Source organism: Psammomys obesus, unplaced genomic scaffold, assembly GCF_907164565.1.
Source record: "Psammomys obesus unplaced genomic scaffold, mPsaObe1.curated_primary_1811, whole genome shotgun sequence".
Lineage (NCBI taxonomy): Eukaryota > Metazoa > Chordata > Mammalia > Rodentia > Muridae > Psammomys > Psammomys obesus.
Window position 1 is genome coordinate 21,840,337 of NW_026585689.1, and position 9,015 is coordinate 21,849,351.

Sequence of the window (9,015 nt, forward strand, 5' to 3'; positions counted from 1 at the left end):
CAGTCTGATGAGCAATTGACAGCCTGTTGCTTTTCTGTAGCTCTTCTGCTTTCGGTGTTACTTGATTTCTAATGCCCATTTTCATGGACACACATTAATCCATGAGGCATTTGGTGAGATTGAAACTCTTTGCCAGTCTGTGATGATTGGAAGGGTTCAAACAATGTTGCATTTCATGTCTTTTCTCAAGTGTCTACTATAACGTGTGTGACTGAATGGAGATTTGAGACTATCATCAGGAATGTCAGTAATTTTTTTTATCTAGAGACTGTGCTAAAAGTGTTATGAAGTATTATAGTTAGAAAACTTCATTTGAGGTTTATGGACAAGGCTCCTTTTTTATTTTTATTTTTTATTTTTACTTTTTCACTTTTATCTGCATTTATTTTATGCTGAATTTATTATTCTCGTGCCATCAGCTTTGTTTCTTCAGTTTCTTCTGAGACATTTTTTCTTCTTCTGTGCAACCTCCTCTTTTGGCTTTGGACCAATTTGTTCCTTTTCAGTGAGGATCATCTCAGTGCGGCAAGGGAAGCTCAGGTATGGGTTAATCTGGCCATGAGCTCTGTAAGGTCGAAGACGAATATTACTTAACGTACTTTGTTCAGCTGGATATGTTCAATCACTAGAGAATCTACATCTAGACCCTTAACTTCAGCATTACTCTCTGCAATTTTAAGCATGTGCAGCAAAAATTCAGCACTCTGTTTTGGCCACCGACCTTGAGTCCAGCCCTACTGTTTGGCCTAGGCGCACATCCCGACTCCACCATTATAGTGTCCGAACATCACACACTGCTTCTTTAAAGTGACATCTTTCAGATACTTGGTGGCTTTTCGGATATGCATCCCCTTGATGGCCTGGGCAGTTTCCCGGGTGCTCTTAGAGTAAACACGAAGATTTGAACCTCTTGATTTGCATGATTTCGTAGGGTTTTCAGAGTCAAGAGTATCGAACCATCTTCAGGAATCACCTCTGGCCACTTTCATTAAGAGGAAGTGCAAGAGCTACTCAAGGCTTCTTTTTTAAACACATGGATACAACATTCCTCATGGAAATTGCTGTGTTTAATTTGATTTATTTTAGAAGAAAAATAAATGTTTTAAAATGATTAGAGAAATCAGAAGAGGGTGGGACCAGGAGGAGATGAGAGAGGTGACTAGAACCAGAATACAAAGTGAATAACTTGTAAATAATAATAATAATGAGAATTCAGAAGAAAATTTTACTAGTGTAGCTCTTATAAAACACATTAATTTATATGCTTTCAGGACAACCTTCACAAATTGTGTAATTTGAAAGAAGCAATGTTATTTTACTATCAATTTCTGAGATTATTTAAATGAATATGATGAAACATTTTTTGTGAAGAATACATAATCTTACAGGAAATTTTATATAATTGGTAAATATCTATAATCTAGAAGCTGCATATGATATTTTTTCTCATCAATAGATTACAATGATCTTTAATATAAATGTATAATATTTTACATAAATATATTTTTAAATTTATTTTTTATTAATTACAGTTTGTTCACTTTGTATCCCAGTGTAGCCCTTTCCCACATCCCCTTCCAACCCTACCCTCCCTCCCTCATCTCCTTCCATGTCCCTTCCTAAGTCCACTGATGGGGGGACCACCTCCCCTTCCCTCTGACACTATCAGATCAGGTCTCATCAGGACTGGCTGCATTGTCTTCCTCTGTGGCCTAGTAAGACTGCTCCCCACTGAGGAGGAGGTATAAGAGCCAGCCCCTGAGTTCATGTCAGAGACAGCCCCTGTACCCCTTACTAGGGAAGCCAAAATCATGCAATGGAACAAATGACAGCATTTTCAAGAAATGCTGGGCTAACTGGATGTCTACATGTAAAAAAAAAAAAAAAAAAAAAAAAAAAGAGAGATCCATATTCATCACCCTGCACTACAGAAAAGTCCAAGTGGATCAACAGCCTCAACAGAAAACCAAACACATTAAATCTGTTAGAAGAAAAAGACCTGGAACCCCTGCACAGGTGTAGCCCATGGCAGTTCAGTGTCCAAGTGCTTTACATAGTAATGGGAAGAGGGACTGCCTCTGACATAATCTGATTGGCCTGCTCGTGATCACTTCCCCCTGAGGGGGGAGCAGCCTTACCAGGCCACAGTAGAGGACAATGCAGCCACTTTTGATGAGAACTGATAGACTAAGATCAGAAAGAAGAGGAGAACCTCCCCTATCAGTGGACTTGGGGAGTGGCATGCATGCAGAAAGGGGAGGGAGGGTGGGATCGGCAGGGGAGGAGGGAGGGGCTTATAGGGGGATACAAAATGAATAAAGTGTAATTAATAAAAATTAAAAAAATAAAAAAATAAAATAAAGAGGGTGGTTGAACAGGTGACCAGAATATGGAGAGCCTAAGACCAAAAACAAAAAAACAAAAACAAAAAAAAAAAAAAAAAAAAAAGAAAAGAAAAGAAAAACTAGGGAAGAGCCTTGAAATTGAACTCATTGGCACAGGTGACAACTTCCTGAACAGAACACCAAAAGCACAGGCTCTAAGATCAAAAATTAAGGTCTTTGAACTCCCCCCCTCCGAAGGAGGAGCAGCCTTTCTACTAGGCCACAGAGGAGGACAGTGCAGCCAGTCCTGAAGATACCTGATAAGCTAGGGTCAGATGGAAGAGGAGGAGGACCTCCCCTATCAGTGTACTTGGAAAGGGGGAGGGAGGAGTTGAGGGAGGGAGGAAAGGTGGGACTGGGAGGAAATGAGGGAGGGGGCTATGGCTGGGATACAAAGTAAACCTGTGATTAATATAAAAAATAAAAATTATAAAAAATACAATTAATCAATGGGACCTCATGAAACTGAATAATTCTCTAAAGCAAAGGATATGGTCAAAAAAGAAAAACAAAAAACATCTTACAGACCGGGTAAAGATCTTCATCAACCCTATATCTGACAGACGGATAATATCCAGAATATATAAAGAACTCAAGAAGTTAAACACCAACAAACCTGAGCCTGATGGCCAACTGTCAGGCAGAGTGAATGGAATTTTATGTAAGAAGTGGGAAATAGTAAGAGCTGGAGAGGACAGGAACTCCACAAGGAGAGCAACAGAACAAGAAAATTTGAACACAAGGAACTTCCCAGAGACTCATACTCCAACCAAGGACTATTCATGGAGATAACCTAGAACCCTGACAATGCAGCCACTTCTGATGAGAACTGATAGACTAAGATCAGAAAGAAGGAGAGGAGGACCTCCCCTACCAGTGGACTTGGGGAGGGACATGCATGCAGAAAGGAGGGGGGAGGGTGGAACCTGGAGGGGAGGAGGGAGGGGCTTATGGGGGGATACAAAATGAATAAAGTGTAATTAATAAAAGTTAAATAAAAAAACCCATTGAGAAATAAAAAAAATTAAATTAAAAAAAATGGGGTACAGAGCTAAACAGAGAATTCTCAACAGAGGAATATCAATGATAAAGAAACATTTGAAGAAATGTTCAACATCCTTAGTCACTCAGAAAATGCAAATCAAAACAAATCTAATATTCCAACTACACCCATTAGAATGACTAAAATAAAAAACTCAAGGGACTATACGTGCTGGAAAGGTGGTGGAGAAAGAGGAGCCCTGTTGCATTGCTGATGGGAATGTGAACTTGTACAACCACTTTGGAAATCAATCTGGCCCTTTCTCAGACAATTAGGAATAGTGCTACCACATGATCCAGCTATACCACTCCTGGGGATATATCAAAAAAATGCTCAACCATACAATAAGGACATTTGCTCAACTGTGTTCATAGCAGCTTTATTCGTAATAGCCAGAATCTGGAAACAACCTAGAAGTCCCTCCACCGAAGAATCTGTACAGAAATTGTGGTATATTTACACAATGGAATACAACTCGGCAATATAAAGAAGGAAATCATGAAATTTGCAGGTAAAAGGGTGGAAATAGAAAATATCCTTAGTGAGGTAACCCAGAAGCAGAAGGACAAACATGGCATATACTCACTTGTAAGTGGATATTAGCCATATAATTTAGGATAAATATACTAAAATCTGTAGCCCCAAAGAAGCTAAACAACAAGGAGGGCCCTAGAGAAAATGCTTAATCATTATTCAAAAGGGCAAACAGAAGACAAGGGACAGGACAGGAGCCTTCCACAAGGAGCCTGTGAAAGACTCTACCCATCAGGGTATCAAAGCAGATGCTGATATTCATAGCCAAACTTTCAGAAGAGTGCAGGGAAACTTATGAAAGAGTCAGGGGTAGTAAGACATGAAATGGTCAGGAGCTCCACAAGGAAAAAAAAAAACAGAGTGAAATAATCTCAGCCCATGGGATCTTGTAGAGAGTAATGAATCAACCAAGGACCATGAATGGAGAGGACCTAGATGCTCTGCTCAGTTGTAGCACATAGGCTGCTCAGTCTCTAAGTGAGTACCCTAGTAAGGGGAGCAGTTGCAGTCAGTGGAATGAACTTAGTTGCCTACCCTTTGATAACCGCACCCTGGCAAGGTAGCCTTACCAGGCCACAGAGAAAGAACATCTAGACAATCCCGATGAGACCTGATAGGCTATTGTCAGATGATAGGGGAGGAGGACTATCCCCTATCTGTAGATGAGTGGGGGAATATTGGAGAGGGAAAGAGAGAGGGAAGGTGAGATGTAGAGGAGATGAGGGATGGGCTGCAGCTGGAATACCAGTGAATAAATTGTAATAAATAATAATAATAATATAGAAAAAAATTAAAAATAAAGATTATTTTGTAAGAAAATAGTTGTTTGTCTTAATAAGAATAGAACATGGATTCAAAATTTTTGCCCAAATTTTCCTGCTTGGTATCAAATATTATGGTTTCTTTTCTCCACTGCTTGCCAGGTCTAAAAGAATACAGACAGAAAATCAAATGTAAACAAAACACTGAAGTTTGCCTTAAACCACAACTCAAAGAAGGAAAGTCACAGGAAAGTTTCTGTCTGTATATTTCAACATTAAACAGGCATCCTGCCTGTTTACCCTAGCTTCCTCTTTGAGGAAGATTATTAAAAAGCAATCCTTTTTTAAGATTGTGAGAATTCTTCTACAGCTATTTTAGATATAGAAAACAAAGAACAAGTTTTTTGAACTCTTAATTCATAAAAGTATTTCTTCCTTAACACCAGTGAAAGCTGAAAGATTAACTGATCCTGATTCAAAGCAATAGCCATGTTTCTAGCACCTCAAATTAAGTAGATTCTAATACCTTACCTCATTCCATTAAAATCTGTACCTTATAAAATACAGACTCAAATTATATTTTAGAGCGTATTTTATCTTCCTATCAAGAAGAAAGTAATTACATTGCATTTGTAAGGAGAATTGACTGATAGATATGAGGTGCCTTTTAAATTCTAGATCATAAAATGATCCCTTATTGAATGACTCTACAGTGTGAAAGCCCCATTACCTGTGGCTTAAAAAAGTGCCACATGAAAATAAATGTGTTACTGCATAAACTGCTTTGAAACAATACATATTTATCTATTTATATAAGTAGAAATTCATAATTTCTAATTTGGACTTCAATATTTAAACATATAAGAGAATACACATGGTAAAACCAATGACAGGTAGACTGTTTCAGTATTTCTTAATACTTCCAAGGAGTATCTTCAAGTTGCATTGTAAGTAATTTCAGCTTGTCTAGATACTTTATACAATACATGAGCTGAAATAAAATACTACAGAACCTTGGTCAGAGAACAATACCCAGAGCAATTAACATGGTCCTTAGTATATTTTATTAGATTAACAAAACTTGAAGAAAAATAAGTTTCGAGAATTCTCTTTTTCCCAGACTTTGAATAGTCAAACCTAGGGAGATATTTTAGAGATAATAAATACTTTATCCTTATGTGGTTATATAATTTCATGAGAATATTTCATCAATTCTATAGACTGAACTTTTGATGGACATAACTAAGTTTATAATACACCTTGAGATCACTTAAGACTTACCCTGCTCCCCTTCTCTCTACTGTGCCTTTTAGTTTAAGCTGACTTGAAGAGAACAATGTAATAACAAACCCTACTATGCCTTGATTATCTAAGATAATGCATATCTACAATCCTAAATTATATACTCAACCATTCCCCGAACCAGAGTAATATATGCTTGTGATGTGGTGATCAGGCAGCAGGAATGGTGCAACCTTATACAACAGATATCCACAATATTGTTGCAAAAATATGGATGAATCTTGAAAAGTCAGTTCAGCTATGTTTGTTTTTCTGAATTAGTTGTGGACAATAAAGTAAATCCTGTTGTAAACTATTAAGGGTTTGGCCACCTTTTTCATAGCTTGACAACTTTTTTATAGTCTAAAATGGTTTGATCTATTTTTTATTAATTACAATTTATTTACTCTGTATCCCAGCTGTACCCCCTTCCTTGTCCCCTCCCAATCCCACCATCCCTCCGTCTTCTCCTCCCTTGCCCGTCTCCCACTCCACTGATAGGGGCAGTACCACTCTCCTTCCATCTTTCCCTAGCTGCATCAGGTCTCATCAGGACTAGCTGCTTTGTCTTCCTCTGTGGCCTGGTAAGGCTGCTTTCCACTAAGGGGGGAGGTGATCAAAGAGCCAGCCACTGACTTCATTCAAAAGACAGCTCCTCTTCTACTTACTAGGGAATCCAACTGGACACTGAACTGCCATGGGCTATATCTGTGTAGGGGTTCTAGGTTACCTCCATGATTGGTACTTGGTTGGAGTTTCAGTCTCAGAAAAGACCCATGTGCCCAGATTTTTTTTGTTTGTTTGTTTCAGTTGCTCTTCTTGTGGAGCTCCTGTCATGGATATTAGACATAAAATATAAGGTGAACATTCTAAAATTTGTACACCTAAATAAGCTAAGAAAGAAGGAATACCCTGGGTAAGAAGATCAATCCTCATACAGAAAGGCAAATGGGATGGCCATCTGAAGAGGGAGAAAATAGGGAACAGGACAAAAGCCTACCACAGAGGGCCTCTGAAAGACTCTATCCAGCAGAGTAATGAAGCAGATGCTGAGACTCATAGCCAAAGTTTGGGTAGAGTGCAGGCAATTTTATGAAAGAAGGGGGGGATGAAAGACCTGGAGGGGACAGGAGCTTGTTTATTTTTGAGGTGGACGATAAACAATAAATTACATCTTTGAACCATATGCTGATTAACATAAAGAAATACCTTAGTACCTTGTGTATAGGATTTCATGGTAGCCTGTCTCATTAGTGTCCTTGTTATATTACTTTTCTCTGTTCATTTGAATTTTACAGAAGCTTTAGCAGCTTAGATGTCTACTTCTCCTTGCCTCCATTTTGTTTCCAGAAATATGGCCTTTGATGCGGCTGGCTCTTATGGTGTCACCACAGCATTTATTGATTTGAAGTTATAAACATCTTCAGTGGAAGAGGTAGTGAAAAATGCCAAAAGGAGGGCTCTTTCTGCCTGAATGAGGACAAATATAATCTAATTCTCTAAGAATGAATGAAAACTTACTGGTATAAGAAAAGAGAGTTCTAAAACCAGTTTTCTGCCTTCTCAATCTATCATGAAGAAATAAGAGCTTTATTATAATTCATTATTATTTATTATAGAAATGCTTTAAAAGCCATAGTAAATCATAGATGAAGAACTCTACCTCCGTTGTAGAACTTCCTTATATTAAAGCCCATTTCTTAGATGAAATGTGAGAATAAGAACAAGCCTGAGGATTAAAAAATGAATAATTTTAATAAAAAATTAAAACATGCTGAGCATGTTTCCGATATTTAGATTTTATTTAATCCCTTTAATCTGGTATAGCAGGAGGTCAGATTGGTGGTTTCCCTGCCTCAGGAATGACAAACAGTGAGAACCAAAGGAAAGCAGATTTAATTCACTGAATTCAACAGGATCAGAAGAAATTAGCTGCTTGCTTCTTCAGTTTTACTCTTAAGTAAGCAACATTCATATTATAAATTATAAAAAACCATAATATTTTATAAGCCTACTGTGCCTCTATTGTGTAGGGATTATATTTTGATACATAAAAGTTTGTCAAAATATGAATTTTTATACATATTTTTGTTTTGCTGTGTGTATATATATACACATTTAATGTATGTCTTAATTCATTTTACTGTTACTATAATGAAAATATTCTGAGAAAGTGACTTATAGAAGTAAGGTTCCGAGGCAGGGCAAGATGGCGGCGCCCGGAAGGACTCTCATTCTGAGCATCAGCAGCAGGATCAGCACAGTGACCAGCAATCAGAACTTGCGGCCATAAAACACAGTCATTGTGTTTCCCAGGTGAGAGGATACCCCACGGTGGGGGAGTCAATCAGGTTTTAACTCACCCAGCTAAACCGTGGAAGAGATCCCGGTTCTGCCAGCCACTTGGCTGCTGGCCACCAGCCCCAGCCCCAGCCCAGAGCCACAAGCCAGTGTCTCCAGTCAAGGTCCCAGACTGAACCATGCACACCACACTATCAGAGACTGGAACTTTCAGTTGAGAAATAACCCCACAGTACAGGAAACGATTAGGACCAACCTTAGGTCACCCAGACATCCCCTGGAAAAGACTTGGGTTCCACGGGTGCCCCAGGAGCCAACCCGGAGCCAGAGCTGGGGACCCAGGCACCTGCACAGAGCCCTGCCTGCCTGCACGCCTGATTCGCAGCCTGAGATAGAACTGTGGGCACCAGGGCACCAGCGAATGAGTTTCACTGTCTGGTGCAAACACACAGGGAGGGAAACAGCTGGTCTGATCTCAGAGCACTCAGCCGACACCCCCACCCCGAAAAGGTCTTGGGAAAATTACCCAGTTTAGGCAAACACCCAGGTTCCCAAAGGCCGGAAAGGCGGAGACTGAGCCGCCATCACTCAGCTGTGCTCCAGACACAGGCAGTTTCTGTGTCCAGCCAGCTGGCAGAGACTGAGCAGTGAGCACCAGGGGAAAAAGAGAGAGAGAGAGAGAGAGAGAGAGAGAGAGAGAGAGAGAGAGAGA

General features: G+C 39.4%; 1 pseudogene; it reads right to left on the reverse strand.

The window, feature by feature from the left end:
* Positions 1-382: 382 nt before the first annotated feature.
* Positions 383-5,257, reverse strand: LOC129666328 (60S ribosomal protein L17-like; annotated as a pseudogene).
* Between the last annotated feature and the right edge of the window lie 3,758 nt (positions 5,258-9,015).